We start from the raw sequence: 13,906 nt of genomic DNA, 5'->3' as shown, positions 1-13,906 counted from the left end.
ATAAGGAGTTCATGATCTGAGCCACAGTCAGCTCCAGGTCTTGTTTTTGCTAACTGTATAGAGCTTTTCCATCTTTGGCTGCAAAGAATATAATCAATCTGATTTCGGTGTTGACCATCTGGTGATGTCCATGTGTAGAGTCTTCTCTTGTATTGCCGGAAGAGGGTGTTTGCTATGACCAGTGAGTTCTCTTATACACTGCTGTTACTGCTGCTAAGTCGCTTCAGTCGTGTCCAACTCTGCGACCCCATAGACAGCAGCTCACCAGGCTCCCCCGTCCCTGAGATTCTCCAGGCAAGAACGCTGGAATGGGTTGCCATTTCCTTCTCCAAGGCATGAAAGTGAAAAGTGAAAGTGAAATCTCTCAGTCATGTCTGACTCAACGACCCCATGGAGTGCAGCTTACCAGGCTCCTCCATCTGTGGGATTTTCCAGGCGAGAGTACTGGAGTGGGGTGCCATTGCCTCCTCCCTCTTATACACTACAATGTGTAAAATAGATAGCTAGTAGGAAGCTGCTGTCTAGCACAGGGAGTTCAGCTCAGTGCTCTGTGATGACCTAGAGGGGTGGATGTGAAGAAGGTGGAGAGACGGGTGGTCCAAGAGGGAGGGGATATATATACATATATGGTTGATTTACAGCAGAAACCAACACGGCAATGTAAAGCAACTATACCCCACCCCACCCCCTGCAAAGAAAAAGCAGAGCTGGGCCCCATCCTACAACTCCTGGGTATAATGCTCTGTGGCCCCACATCCAGGACATGTGCTCATTATTTACTGACACCAGTGACAGTAACCTATGATAGCGATGGTGTTGACTCATAGTCTCCAAATGACTATGATAGTTTCCAGTTGTAATTAAGTACATCTGACCACACTGATTCTCTGTGATCAAAATTCCACTGTCTCATTCCTCTCATACTCAGTGAGTAGTGAAAATTCCAAGGCTAGTTATGCTTCCAAACCTGCAGATGAGATTGAATGACTGAGTTCAACTCTGTAGGTACTAAGTCAGTTCATCACATGGCTGCTAATTCTCTATTTCCCTACTAAATTGTTTAGTTCTCTGAGGTCCTGAAAGAATAATAAAGGCTCTATAATAACCTGATTTACCTGAATAGTATTTTGGGGCTTCGCAGGTGGCTCAGTGGGAAAGAGGCAGGGAATGCAAGAGACACAAATTCAATCCCTGGGTCGGGAAGATCCCCTGGAGGAGAAAATGGCAACCGGCTCCAGTATCCTTGCCTGGGAAATCCCATGGCAAAAGGAGCCTGGTGGGTTACAGTCCATGGGGTCGCAGAGTCAGATGTGACTGAGCACAATGCAAGGAATAGTATTTTAGGGCCTAACAGAGAAGCCCCTGATAATTTAGTTAGTTAGGGATTTACACCAAAGTTTTAGGAGAGTCGGCCTCATAAAAGTTAGACAACTTTAGTAAGTTAAATCCACGGAATGCAGAATATTGTTATTCTGAAATGAAATTCAATATAGTGGACTCTGTGTAATGTCCAAAGTTTCTATTTATTTATTTTTTTGCAAGAAAGCTTTCAGTCTTAGCGCAGCAAGGCTTCCAAAATGATTGACGGCAATAGTCTAAAGTAATTGTAAGTCATGCATTTCTTTTTCACTTCATATAAAGTTTCTCTTAAGAAGATAAAGGAGCACATCAAGAAGGATTCATATAAAATTCTGTAAAGTGATTACCCTTCAAAAAAATAAAAAAGGATTTCTATTGTGACATTTCATCCCAAGACTTTTCAAGACTTGATGTCAGTAACTTCAAGAAATGAAAAACTCTTTTGTTAAAACCCTAAGAGCTGGTGGAGACCAGTGCAAGCTTAACTGGTGAAGGTTGACAGAGATGCTCACGATCATCAGTATTCTCTTTCTTCACTGTACTGTTGTTCTTTTAGTCTTCAAGTCGTGTCCAACTCTTTGTGACCCCATGGACTGCAGCACCCCAGGCTTCCTGTCCTTCACTATTTTCTGGAGTTTTCTCAAACTCATGTCCATCGAGTTGGTGATGCCATCCAACCATCTCATCCTCTGTCACGCCCTTCTCCTCCTGCTCTCAATCTTTCCCAGCATCAGGGTCTTTTCTAATGAGTTGGCTCTTCACATCAGGTGGCCAAAGTACCAGACCAGTGTATGTGTATATAAGGTTTCCAATGCCATTGTCATTTGAATCCTAAACACACATAAAACTAACCACAGACCCAGACCTTGGACCTGCCTTATAGTGGAGACCCAGGGACTTCTCTGGTGGTGCAGGGGTTAAGACTTCCCCTCACAATGCAGAGGGTGAGAATTTGATCCCTGGTCTGGGAGAGTACAGTATATGCAGAGTACATCATGAGAAATGCTGGGCTGGAGAAAGCACAGGCTGGAATCAAGATTGTCGGGAGAAATATCAATAACCTCAGATATTCAGAGGACACCCTTATGGCAGAAAGTGAAGAAGAACTAAAGAGCCTCTTGATGAAAGTGAAAGAGAAGAGTGAAAAAGTTGGCTGAAAGCTCAACATTCAGAAAACTAAGATCATGGCATCCGGTCCCATCACTTCATGGCAAATAGATGGGGAAACAGTGGAAACAGTGGTTGACTTTATTTTTCTGGGCTCCAAAATCACTGCAGATGGTGATTGCACCCATGAAATTAAAAGACGGTTACTCTTTGGAAGGGAAGTTATGACCAGCCTAGACAGCATATTAAAAAGCAGAGACATTACTTTGTCAACAAAGGTCCATCTAGTCAAGGCTATGGTTTTACCAGTGGTCATGCATGGATGTGAGAGTTGGACTATAAAGAAAGCTGAGCACCGAAGAATTGATGCTTTTGAACTGTGGTGTTGGAGAAGACTTTTGAGAGTTCCTTGGACTACAAGGAGATCCAACCAGTCCATCCTAAAGGAGATCATTCCTGGGTGTTCATTGGTAGGACTGATGTTGAAGCTGAAACTGCAATACTTTGGCCACCTGATGGGAAGAGCTGACTCATTTGAAAAGACCCTGTTGCTGGGAAAGACTGAGGGCAGGAGGAGGAGGGGACAACAGAGGATGAGGTGGTTGGATGGCATCACCGACTCGATGGACATGGGTTTGGGTGGACTCCGGGAGTTGGTGATGGACAGGGAGGCCTGGTGTGCTACAGTTCATGGGGTCACAAAGAGTTGGATACGATTGAGCGACTGAACTGAACTGACTGAACTGGGAGAAAAGATCCCACATGGCTCTGAGCCAAAAAACCAAAACATAAAGCAGAAAAAATATTGTAACAAATTCAGTAATGATTTTAAAAATGGTGCACATCAATTTTTTTTTTTTTTAAAGTGGAAACGCAGAGCAGAATCCACAGAGGAGGCTCTAGAGCCTGTGGGCCTCCCACGTGTGTGCTTCAGCATTCCCCATGGAACTGCCCAGTTTGTTAATTAAATTACAGCTGCCTCCTTCACAGGTCCTGCCTTGGTGTCTACACTGAGTTTCTGTCCAGTCTAATCCGCTCCCACCTTGCAGGAGGGATGATCTATCCTCTGGCAAATGTGATCATGTTACTCTCTCCATCTAACCATTCAGTAACTCCTCGTGTCTCTGCAGGACTCAGTGGGGCATAGAAGACCTTTCCTGATTTGTTCATACTCTGCTGACTCACTCAAGTTTCTCACTGTTCTTTTATACTCGAAGTTCTGATCATTTTAAGATTCCTTCAGTTCCTAAAATCCCCTTGTTCATTCACATTCTTGCTCTTTGTATGGACTGTTACCTCTGCTGCAGTCCCGCCCCTTTCCCCATAGAGGCCTCCTTTTCTCTCCAAGGGACGTCTCCCGCTCACCATAGATGCCATTTCCTTGGGATCTCGCCCAGGATGGGTCAGCAGCCTGTCTGCTTTCTTTGAACACAGCACTTCCTGCCCTGTGTTGTAACACGGACTGTTCATTTCCCCTGAGTCTCCAAGCCCGGTGTGTGTCAGGACTGTGCCTTACTCAGACCTGTGTCTCCAAAACCTAAAGCCGTTCTGGGATGGAATGTGTATCTGATCCTTTTTTCCTAAATTTAATGAACTTGGGAATGACATGACCTGGGTTTGATGATTGTGGAGGCTGGGTAATGGGTAGCTGTTTAGTTGCTAAGTTGCTATAGTCATGTCTGACTCTTTGTGACCCTATGCACTATAGCCCACCAGGTTTCTCTGTCCATGGGAATCTCCTGGCAAGTATACTGCAGTGGGTTGCCATTTTCTCCTCCAGGGGATCTTCCCGACCCAGGGATCTAACCCATGTTCCGTGTACTGCCGGCAAATTCTATACCACTAAGCCACCTGGGAAGCCCATGGGGAATGGACACTTAGGGTTTTATCTTGCTATTTTTCTCTGCTTTTAGGTATATTTGATGTTTTCTGTAACAAGAAGATCTTATAAAAGACATGGTGTTTAACTTATCAAGGATGTGCCTCATGTCTTCGTAAATTGCAGAAGACCATAAACGGTGGTATAGAAACAGCCCCAATTCCCTGCACACACCTCAAGGATATGAGTTTATGAAATGAGTGTTTGGAGAAGGCCTGGTGCAGAAGGGAACACGAGCCAGAGCTTGCACTTCATTTGTCCCCATCGATCAGGCCGGATCCACCAGTGTCACAGCGGAGGACACGAAAGCCAACAAACAGGACGGCAAGAACAAAAGCAGCCATTGTCCCATCCGAAGTGGACAGTCTGTGACAGCCAGGAAGACTGCTTGGGCATGTGGTTCCCCACTGGTTCCTTGTGAGCCGGGTTTTGTGTGAGCCTCACTCAAGCTGCACGGGCTCCCCCCCTCTCCGCCTGGCTGCCCGGCTGCCTGAGAACTTGTCAGCTGGCCCTGATTTCTTTCAGTTGGACTCACTGGATGGCTTTACTCGGCATTTTAAAAAGACTGTTTTTCCTGAGGAAGCAGGAGGTTGGCACCTACTTGAAATGACACATCTTGGGGCCATTCAGGATTTGTAACTATCATTAATTTCCCCCAGGACATGAGACATTGGCTGAAAAAAGATTTTAACAGTGACCTCACGTGATGTGAAGAGCCGATTCATTGGAAAAGACTCGGATGCTGGGAAAGATTGAAGACAAGAGGAGAAAGAGGCGACAGAGGGTGAGATGGTTGGATGGCATCACCGAATCAAAGGACATGAGTTTGAGCAAACCCCAGGGCGTCCGTGGGGTTACAAAGAGTCGGACACGACAGCGGCTGAACAACAACAGGTTAAAGAGGTCAAGAGGAAACATCTCTGATTAGGATCTCGGGAAGCAGGGCAATAATGCAATTCTATTTACTAATCCATCAGCCAATCAGTATTGACAAGACTCTTACAATGTGCCCAGCAGGTGGAGGCCCATTTTGTAGAGGGAAATAACCAGGTTAACGGCTGGTTATTGGAGACTGTGTGCCTGCGTGTTCCCTTGTGTCCAACTTTTTCCGACCCTATAGACCATAGTCTGCCAGGCTTCTCTGTCCATAACATGGGCTACAAATCACACATGTGGGTCTGGGCGCTTTACCAGGATGGCAGGGCTAATAGGAAACCTGGATCCTTGGGTACAGGTTGTTTTTTAAAATTCAAAGTATCTGATTAAAAAAAGAACCAATCAAATGAAATTCTATCTGGCAGGTATTACTGTCTTGATTTTACAGATGGTAAAACTCAGAGAACTAAAGCTAACTTGGACCTGAATTCAAACCCCACTCTTGCCGTTCCACACACACTGCTTTATGTCCTCCCTCTGCTGGTGGCAGCTTGGCCCTGGCCGGGAGGCACAGAGCAGAACACCTGCGGCTGGGATAAAGAGGTCTTCAATTTATCAGACTCCAATTAGTTATTAATACACTGGAGCCTCAAGTTTCACTAGCTTGAGATCCTGCACTGCTTGAATTTCCGCCATCCACCGTTCCTCACTCCCTTCGGTCTTTTACAAAACAGAGCAGAGCCGTCTTGCTCTTGGGATCCTCATCGTGGTCACTGCATCTGTGCCTGCGATGGAGGGCTGAGTGCCAAGAGAGCAGCTGAGTGCTGAATCCTGACCCAGCGAGAAGGCATTTGAAAATGCAGTCAGCTGTCTGCTTCCACGATTACCTACAATCCAATGGCACTCTATTTTTCCCCTCTTTGGATGTCATTTATGGAAAAAGAGGGCCTGTTTCTGACAGATGAGCCCAGCAGAGTTCTCCTGGCCTTTGGTCAAGACTGCGCAGAAAACAGTAGGTTCTGAAGTGAAGGGGTGACGCAAGCCGGCCGGGCTTCTTTGTGGCCAGAGGTAGAATCTGGTGCCTGATGGGTTTGGGGCTGGACCAGGCTGCAGCGTGGCTCCTGGGGAGGGGCCAGAAACAGCCGCACACACCAGGTCTCTCATGCTCAGGTTTTATTTGTCCCAGATTATGCTATTGGGACTTCGCACTTGTGGACCTAATATTAGCAGTCCAGGCACATTTTGTGATGGGAACAATATATTAGTTCATTTATATCTAAGTGAAGTTAGATGAGCAAACTCCAGGAGATAGTGAAGGATGGGGAGCCTGGCATGCTGCAGGCCATGGGGTCGCAAAGAGTTAGACACGACTTAGCAACAGAACAACAACAACACATCTAAGCACCAAATGAACTTGAACTTTATTTTCTTCCTAATGGAAGAAGTCAGGCTATAGTGAGAGGATGAGGTACCCCAGGTGTGACTGGGGGTGTTGGGGAAGGTTTGAGGTGAGGGGTGGACGCAGGCTAACGGCCGTGGTGACTGGGAGACGTTCTTTGCTTCCTTCCCTCATGTCCTCCCTCCTCACCTGCCTCCCTCTGTGTTATCAGGATGCAAGGAGGGTAAAGAGGGGCCCCTGAAGCCTGGGCTCCCCCAGGGGCCAAAACATGGTGGACAGGTCTGGGGCTCGAACTCTGGGAAAGGGGAGACCTTGATGACACTAGTGAATTGTTAAAAACAGTTCGCAGCTATTTTTAGGAAAAGACAAGAACAACAACAAAAAAAAGGCAGTGGTAGGATGTGGCTCTTAGTTCCTGATTAATATGCTTATAATCCAGCAAACTTGTTCTGCAGTGAAAGTGTCCATGATAGTCTCCTACTATGGTGCGGCTGGCAACGCTCTGAGCCTTCCACTGAAAACCTCAAAAAACAATCTCCTTCACAACACACGATATTCTGGGCAAACGGTCACAGACAAAAGACTTAAATAAATGCAGCTTGCAGAAGCAGAGAGAGTAGACTTATTACAGAATTGGGAAAGGTGGTGTGAAATTGCTAATATCAGATGCTTGGATCATTTCCTTCTAGCAATGTTTTACTCATTCCATGTGGTCCTATTTTGCTTAACTTTTTTTTTTCACATAACCTCCAGCAACCTTTCCTGATAACTTAGAGGTAAAAAAAAGTCATGTCTCGGTGTATCTGAGTGGTTAGGTGACCCACACTGGATTCATCTGGCCTGACTTAAAACAGCAGAGAGGGTCACACGAAGCCTTCACCATCCATTCTGGTACTCTTGCCTGGGATATTCCATGGGCAGAGGAGCCTGACAGGTGACAGCTCATGGGGTCACAAAGAGTCGGACACGACTGAGCACACACAGTGGATATAAAGATGCTAGACCTCACACACCGAAAGCAAGTCTGTCTCCTTCGAGAACCTGGGTGTTCTGGGAGGTCCACACACTGGTTCAATGTTTCGGTCGCTCAAAATGCATGCTGGACAACTGTTTAAGGTTGTCTCACAGCCGACAGGACTGCCAGGACTGGCTTGACCCCGGGGTGGGTACCAGACCCCACTGGACTGGACTCTCCTGGGAACTGGCAGCGAGAACTTGGAGAGGCAGTGACAGCAGACTCTTTCACAGACCCCTGGGGTCAGGTTCCCAAGCTGCCAGGCTCCTGCCATTTCCTTTTATCCTCCAGTCAGGTGCAATATGAACAGGCAGCTGCAAACGATTGTTGAGACTAGACTTATGATATTTAAATCATTCCTCAGTCTCTTTTTGAATAGTAGTTCCTGGAATTGTCTCTTACTTGAGAATTGCTGTGTTGCTATGCTCAGTCATGTCTGATTCTTTGCGACCCTATGGACTGTAGCCCGCCAGTCTGTGGGATTCTTGTCTGTGGGATTCTCCAGACAAGAATACTGGAGTGGGTTGCTATTTCCTTCTCCAGGGGACCTTCCTGACTCAGGGATTGAACCTGCATCTCCTGCATTGGCAGGCGTATTCTTTACTGCTGAGCCACTAGGAAGCCCTACTTGAGAATAAATCCTGGTGATTTTTAATGTTGAAAATTCAGCCTCACATAAGCAAAATATAGTCCTTTAGAAAAACATATTTGGTTACATCACTAATGTCAAGGTAAATTACATAGTCTGCAATTTGTGTTTTACTCTTGAATATCTTTCTGCCATAAGGGTGGTGTCATCTGCATATCTGAGGTTATTGATATTTCTTCCGGAAATCTTGATTCCAGCTTGTGCTTCCTCCAGCCCAGCATTTCTCATGAGGTACTCTGCATATAAGTTAAATAGGCAGGGTGACAATATACAGCCTTGACGTACTCAGATATGCAGATGACACCACCCTTATGGCAGAAAGTGAAGAAGAACTAAAGAGCCTCTTGATGAAAGTGAAAGAGGAGAGTGAAAAAGTTGGCTTAAAGCTCAACATTCAGAAAACTAAGATCATAGCATCTGGTCCCATCACTTCATGTCAAATAGATGGGGAAACAGTGGAAACAGTGGCTGACTTTATTTTTCTGGGCTCCAAAATCACTGCAGATGGTGATTGCACCCATGAAATTAAAAGACGGTTACTCCTTGGAAGGAAAGTTATGACCAGCCTAGACAACATATTAAAAAGCAGAGACATTACTTTGCCAACAAATGTCTGTCTAGTCAAGGCTATGGTTTTTCCAGTAGCTATGTGTGGATGTGAGAGTTGGACTATAAAGAAAGCTGAGCGCCGAAGAATTGACGCTTTTGAACTGTGGTGTTGGAGAAGACTCTTGAGAGTTCCTTGGACTGCAAGGAGATCCAACCCGTCCATCCTAAAGGAGATCATTCCTGGGTGTTCATTGGTAGGACTGATGTTGAAGCTGAAACTGCAATACTTTGGCCACCTGATGTGAAGAGCTGACTCATTTGAAAAGACCCTGATGCTGGGAAAGATTGAAGGCAGGAGGAGGAGGGGACGACAGAGGATGAGATGGTTGGATGGCATCACCGACTCGATGGAAATGGGTTTGGGTGGACTCTGGGAGTTGGTGGTGGACAGGGAGGCCTGGTGTGCTGTGGTTTACGGGGTCGCAAAGAGTCGGACATGACTGAGCGACTTAACTGAACTGAACTTGAATATCTAAATATATTCCAACCATCACTGGATGGTTTAAACTACTATCTTTCAAAAGAGTTGCTGCATTTTAAATGCAATAATTATAAAACCATCTGTAAAGTTTCTAACTCCAGGCTACAATGCCTCCCGGCCTGCAGAGAAGCCCTGTGTGGCTTCTATCACAGCACCCAGGAGGTGAAGACATGTTTGAGAATCCTGAGACACCACGGAATAAGAGGCTTCTTACCTTGTGCCCTGAGTCTGGTGTGACTGGTAACAGACAAGAAGCCCTACAAAGCCATCGATTTTAGAATCACTGCCATTTGTTCATGTGTTCAGAAATTCTAGGTTTACATTCTCAAGAACAAAAGCAAACTCAGGCTAAGTTAGAAAACTACATAATGCTATACACCCTTGATTCTCATTCAGAAAAAACTTCAGAAGAGCAAAGAAACCTGTTAAAATGCTGTCTACCTTTGCTAAAACAAACCACCTCTAAAAATATAATCCAGTGGGAAAACCCATTTTTTTTTTTTTTTTTTTTTTTGAGCAGAGCAAGGTTTACTGCAGGGTCCTGCAAGGAGATGGGTTGCTCATGCCCTGAAAAGCTCATGACCTGAGCTCCCAGGAGGGTTTCAGCAAAGCATTTTTTAAAAGCCAGGTTGTGGGGGGCGGGTGTTGGGTGGCAGGGTGTGTGATAAGCTGATGTGCAATTCTCTGATTGGCTGATGGTAACGTCACAGGCGGTGTCATGGGGTCACGGGCTCACGTGATCAGTCCTTAGACTCCAGGAGGCCTGGGGCTGTGTGCTCACGGTCCTCAAGTAGTTAACATCTTCCATTTGATGGAGGGTTTTTACAACTGCAAAACAACTCAGGAAATGTGCTGTCTGCATGGAGGAGCTACAGCAGAGGGAAGGATGGAAGGAAGGCCCGTCCCTGCTTCCCAAAGCCCCATGGTGGGGAGAAGGGTGTGTCCTGCTCCGTTAGAATTCCTCCCTTTTCTTTGATACTTCTCAACCTTGAGGAGAACAAAGAAAACCCAATCTTTAATGTAAAACTCTGAAAGACAATTATTTAAGCATTAAAAAAAATTGTAAACATGACCAAAACTTTAAAAGTTTTTATCTAAAATGTTGAAGAATAGGACCGATGTGGGTCTTTTTTTGTACACTATTATTTTCAGAGTAGAAAAATCTTTACTTCCACTGTGGAGAATGGAGAGGCTGACATGGGGTTTTAGGAAGCAAACAGTTGGCTTTTACATGATATTCCCACCGGAGGGGAGAATCGCATTTTCCCAGCAGCCTCCTTGATGATAATTAATGGAAAATAGTTAATGACCCAACTCTTTAACCTCAGAGGACTGACTTTTTCAGGTCAATTGAAAAGCACGGATTATAACTGTACATTCTTTTATGCCTGTATTATATATATATATATACACACACACACATATGTATATTTTAAAGGTATGCAGTCTTTTAACATTGAAATACAGTTGATTTACAATATAGTGTTAGTTTCAGGTGTATAGCAAAGTGATTCAGTTCTGTATATATGTATATATATTCTTTTTCAGATTCTTTTCCATTGTAAGTTATTACAAGATATTGAGTAGAGTTCCCTGTGCTAGGTGTGTTTCTGTTAATCCCAGACTCCTAATTTATCCCTGTTCCCAGCCATTCACTTTGAAACTGAAAATTGATCACTATTTCATTGATTATGGTGAAAGGCATTAGCTGGTATCTTAGATGCTTCATCAAGTTAAGATAGAGTCCTATCTAAAACTCTAGGGTGATAACACTACTCTTTTTGACAGGCTGAAAATAGTTTTGCTCTTTTTTTTTCGGCAGCACCATGCACCACGTGGGATCTTAGTTCCTTGACCAGTGATCGAACTTGAGCCCCCAGCTTTGGGAGCAAGGAGTCTTAACCACTGGACTGCCAGAGAAGTCCCCAACAGTTTTGGTTTTGAAAGTGGAAGTTACTTAGTTGTGCTCAACTCTTTGTGACTCTATGCACTGTAGGCCGCCAGGCTCCTCTGTCCGTGGGATTCTCCAGGCAAGAATACTGGAGTGGGTAGCCGTTCCCTTTTCTCGGGGATCTTCCCAACCCAGGGATTGAACCTGCATCTCTTGCCTTGCAGGGGGATTCTTTACCACTGAGGGGGAAGATCCCCAATAGTTTTGCTCTTAATGCCACACCACTGACCTGGCTTCTGTGAGCCAGAGACTGAGCAATGGGAGAACTCTTTACACCTTTCCAAGGACGACACCACGGGCTCTGTTATGGTCCCCATAAAAGGAAGACAATGTAGCTATGGTCACTGAGAACTCAGAGTCCCTGGGTCTGCAGCCTGGGGAACCCTCCTCCCTCTGCTCACCTGGAATCACCTGCAGGGGGGACCCGAGAGTTGCTCGCCAAGCATGGAGGATGTAACCACTACAGACTTCCAGATGAGCCTTTCCTTAGGCAAGTTTGTGAGCCTCTCAGTTGTTAATTACTACAGAATTCTTTTCAGAGGACCTTCACAAAGGTAAGAACCAACTCTGTCCTTGGGGAACTCGCTCTTTCACAACTGGAGGCAGGACAGGATAACTTTGTCTTCTGAATACATCGATGTACATGTTATATGGTGCTGGATATTGGAAGCATAATTCCTTTCTTACTAAGAGACTTTTCCTTTCTTCTTTCTGTTCCCTGCTTTTGCCATAAAAAGCTCCATTGTCTTGGTAGGTACCTTTGGGGGCCTTGGAGTTTCTCTCTCTCCTTTCAGTGTCTAATGTCTCACAGCAAGGGCTTTGATGGGCTTCTCAAGGAGTCACACACCTGGACCAGGAAAGTACCGAAAAGTCTGCACTCTCAGAGGGACAGCAATTAAAATGATGTGAAAAATAATTTTATGGAGAAAATTTTCTGGTCTAAGCTCTGATCACTTTTACTACTGGGAAAGAATGCACACATGTGTATGCATCTATCTGTGCTGACAGATGGATGGGTAGATAACTGCTCACCAGTGTGGCTGTAAAGTTTCCTCTCTCTCACTTTTGTCACTAAAAAGATCACCCAGTCCAGGGAGCACCCCATCTCCCACCTGGTCTCTGTACTCTGAAGGGAAGGAAGCAGAAATCCTGGTGGAGAAAAAACAATCCCAATGAAGCCAAGTTCGTTAAGTGTGTGTCTGTCGGCATGCATGTGTAGGTGGAGAGATGTTAATTTATTTTGTAGTAAATTAGCAGTTTTGTTGGGCTCTTTGGGCAGAATGCACAGATAAATCACTACTGAGGAGGCTGGCTTCTAGCCTTGGAAATTATAGCCTGCTTCTAAAGCACAGCCAGAATCTATCGACTTAGTAATGAAGCCAGTGTCAGAAAAAACCTGGGTTCAAGTCACCACTTGGCTGACTGCACACATGTAACAGTGGTTTTTACAAACATGCTTTCTCATCTCTAAAATAGGTTTGACCACCTCAGTACTTCTGACCTAATGAAATCGGTTAAGAATCCAAATAAAAAAGAACAGGAAGAACCACAATAAATATAGACAACACAATTATGCAACACAAATGAATTATTATTTTCAGTCTAACCTGCCTTTGGATGGCTTTTTTTTTACACATTTAATTTTGAAATGATTATAGATTCACCAGAAGTTTCACAAAAGAATGTACACACAGTGGTCCCACACACTCTTCACACAGTTCCACCTAATGGAAACTTCATAAATTGTACAACATCAAAGCCAGGAGACACACTGGTATAATTCTAAGAGCTCATTCAGATTTCATAAGTTTGTATACACTCGTGTGTGCGGGGGGGTGGGAGGGGTTGCCATTTCCTTCTCCAGGCCATCTTCCTGACCCAGGAATGGAACCCGCATCTCCTGCATTGGCAGGTGAATTCTTTACCACCAAGTCACCTGGGAAGCCCTACAGGTGAGTGTAGGTCTATGCAATTTTAACACATGTGGAGGTTTGTGTAACCACTGAAATCAAGTACCTTCCTATTGAAAAAGCTTCCCAGTGACTTAACAAACAAACAACTTCTCCTTGTGCCAGTTGGTTAAAATAACACCAGGAGGAAATTTCCTGGTTGTCCAACAGTTAAGACTCCACGCTACCAATGTGGGGGGCCTGGGTTTCATTCCTGGTCTGGGAACTTAGATCCCATATGCTGTATGGTGCAGTCAAAAGATAAAACAAAAACTTTGCGGAAAGGGCAGATCTAGATAATTAGAATCTGCAAATACACGATTATTATGAAGATATGAGCCAAGGCACAGGCACAAAGTTTCTAGTGCTGCAGAATCTGGACAGGTCTGTGGTTGTAGAATTTATCAGCATTTACTTCTGAGCTCTGATCATTATTTGTCTCAGGCATTGACACATGTCCATCCCCCTCCACACCAAATAGCCTTTTAAGAGGTGCTTCTATTAATAGTTAAGAGGATTGACAGACTTAAACTGTACTTCCTGCAAAGATACACACACGCTGAGTAGGAAAATGGTCACTCTTTGGGGAAATCATGTTGTCTAGTGATAGAAATTCATGCTTAAGAAATTCA

Source organism: Cervus canadensis, chromosome 12, assembly GCF_019320065.1.
Source record: "Cervus canadensis isolate Bull #8, Minnesota chromosome 12, ASM1932006v1, whole genome shotgun sequence".
Taxonomy (NCBI): domain Eukaryota; kingdom Metazoa; phylum Chordata; class Mammalia; order Artiodactyla; family Cervidae; genus Cervus; species Cervus canadensis.
Note: the sequence above shows the minus strand (reverse complement) of the source record.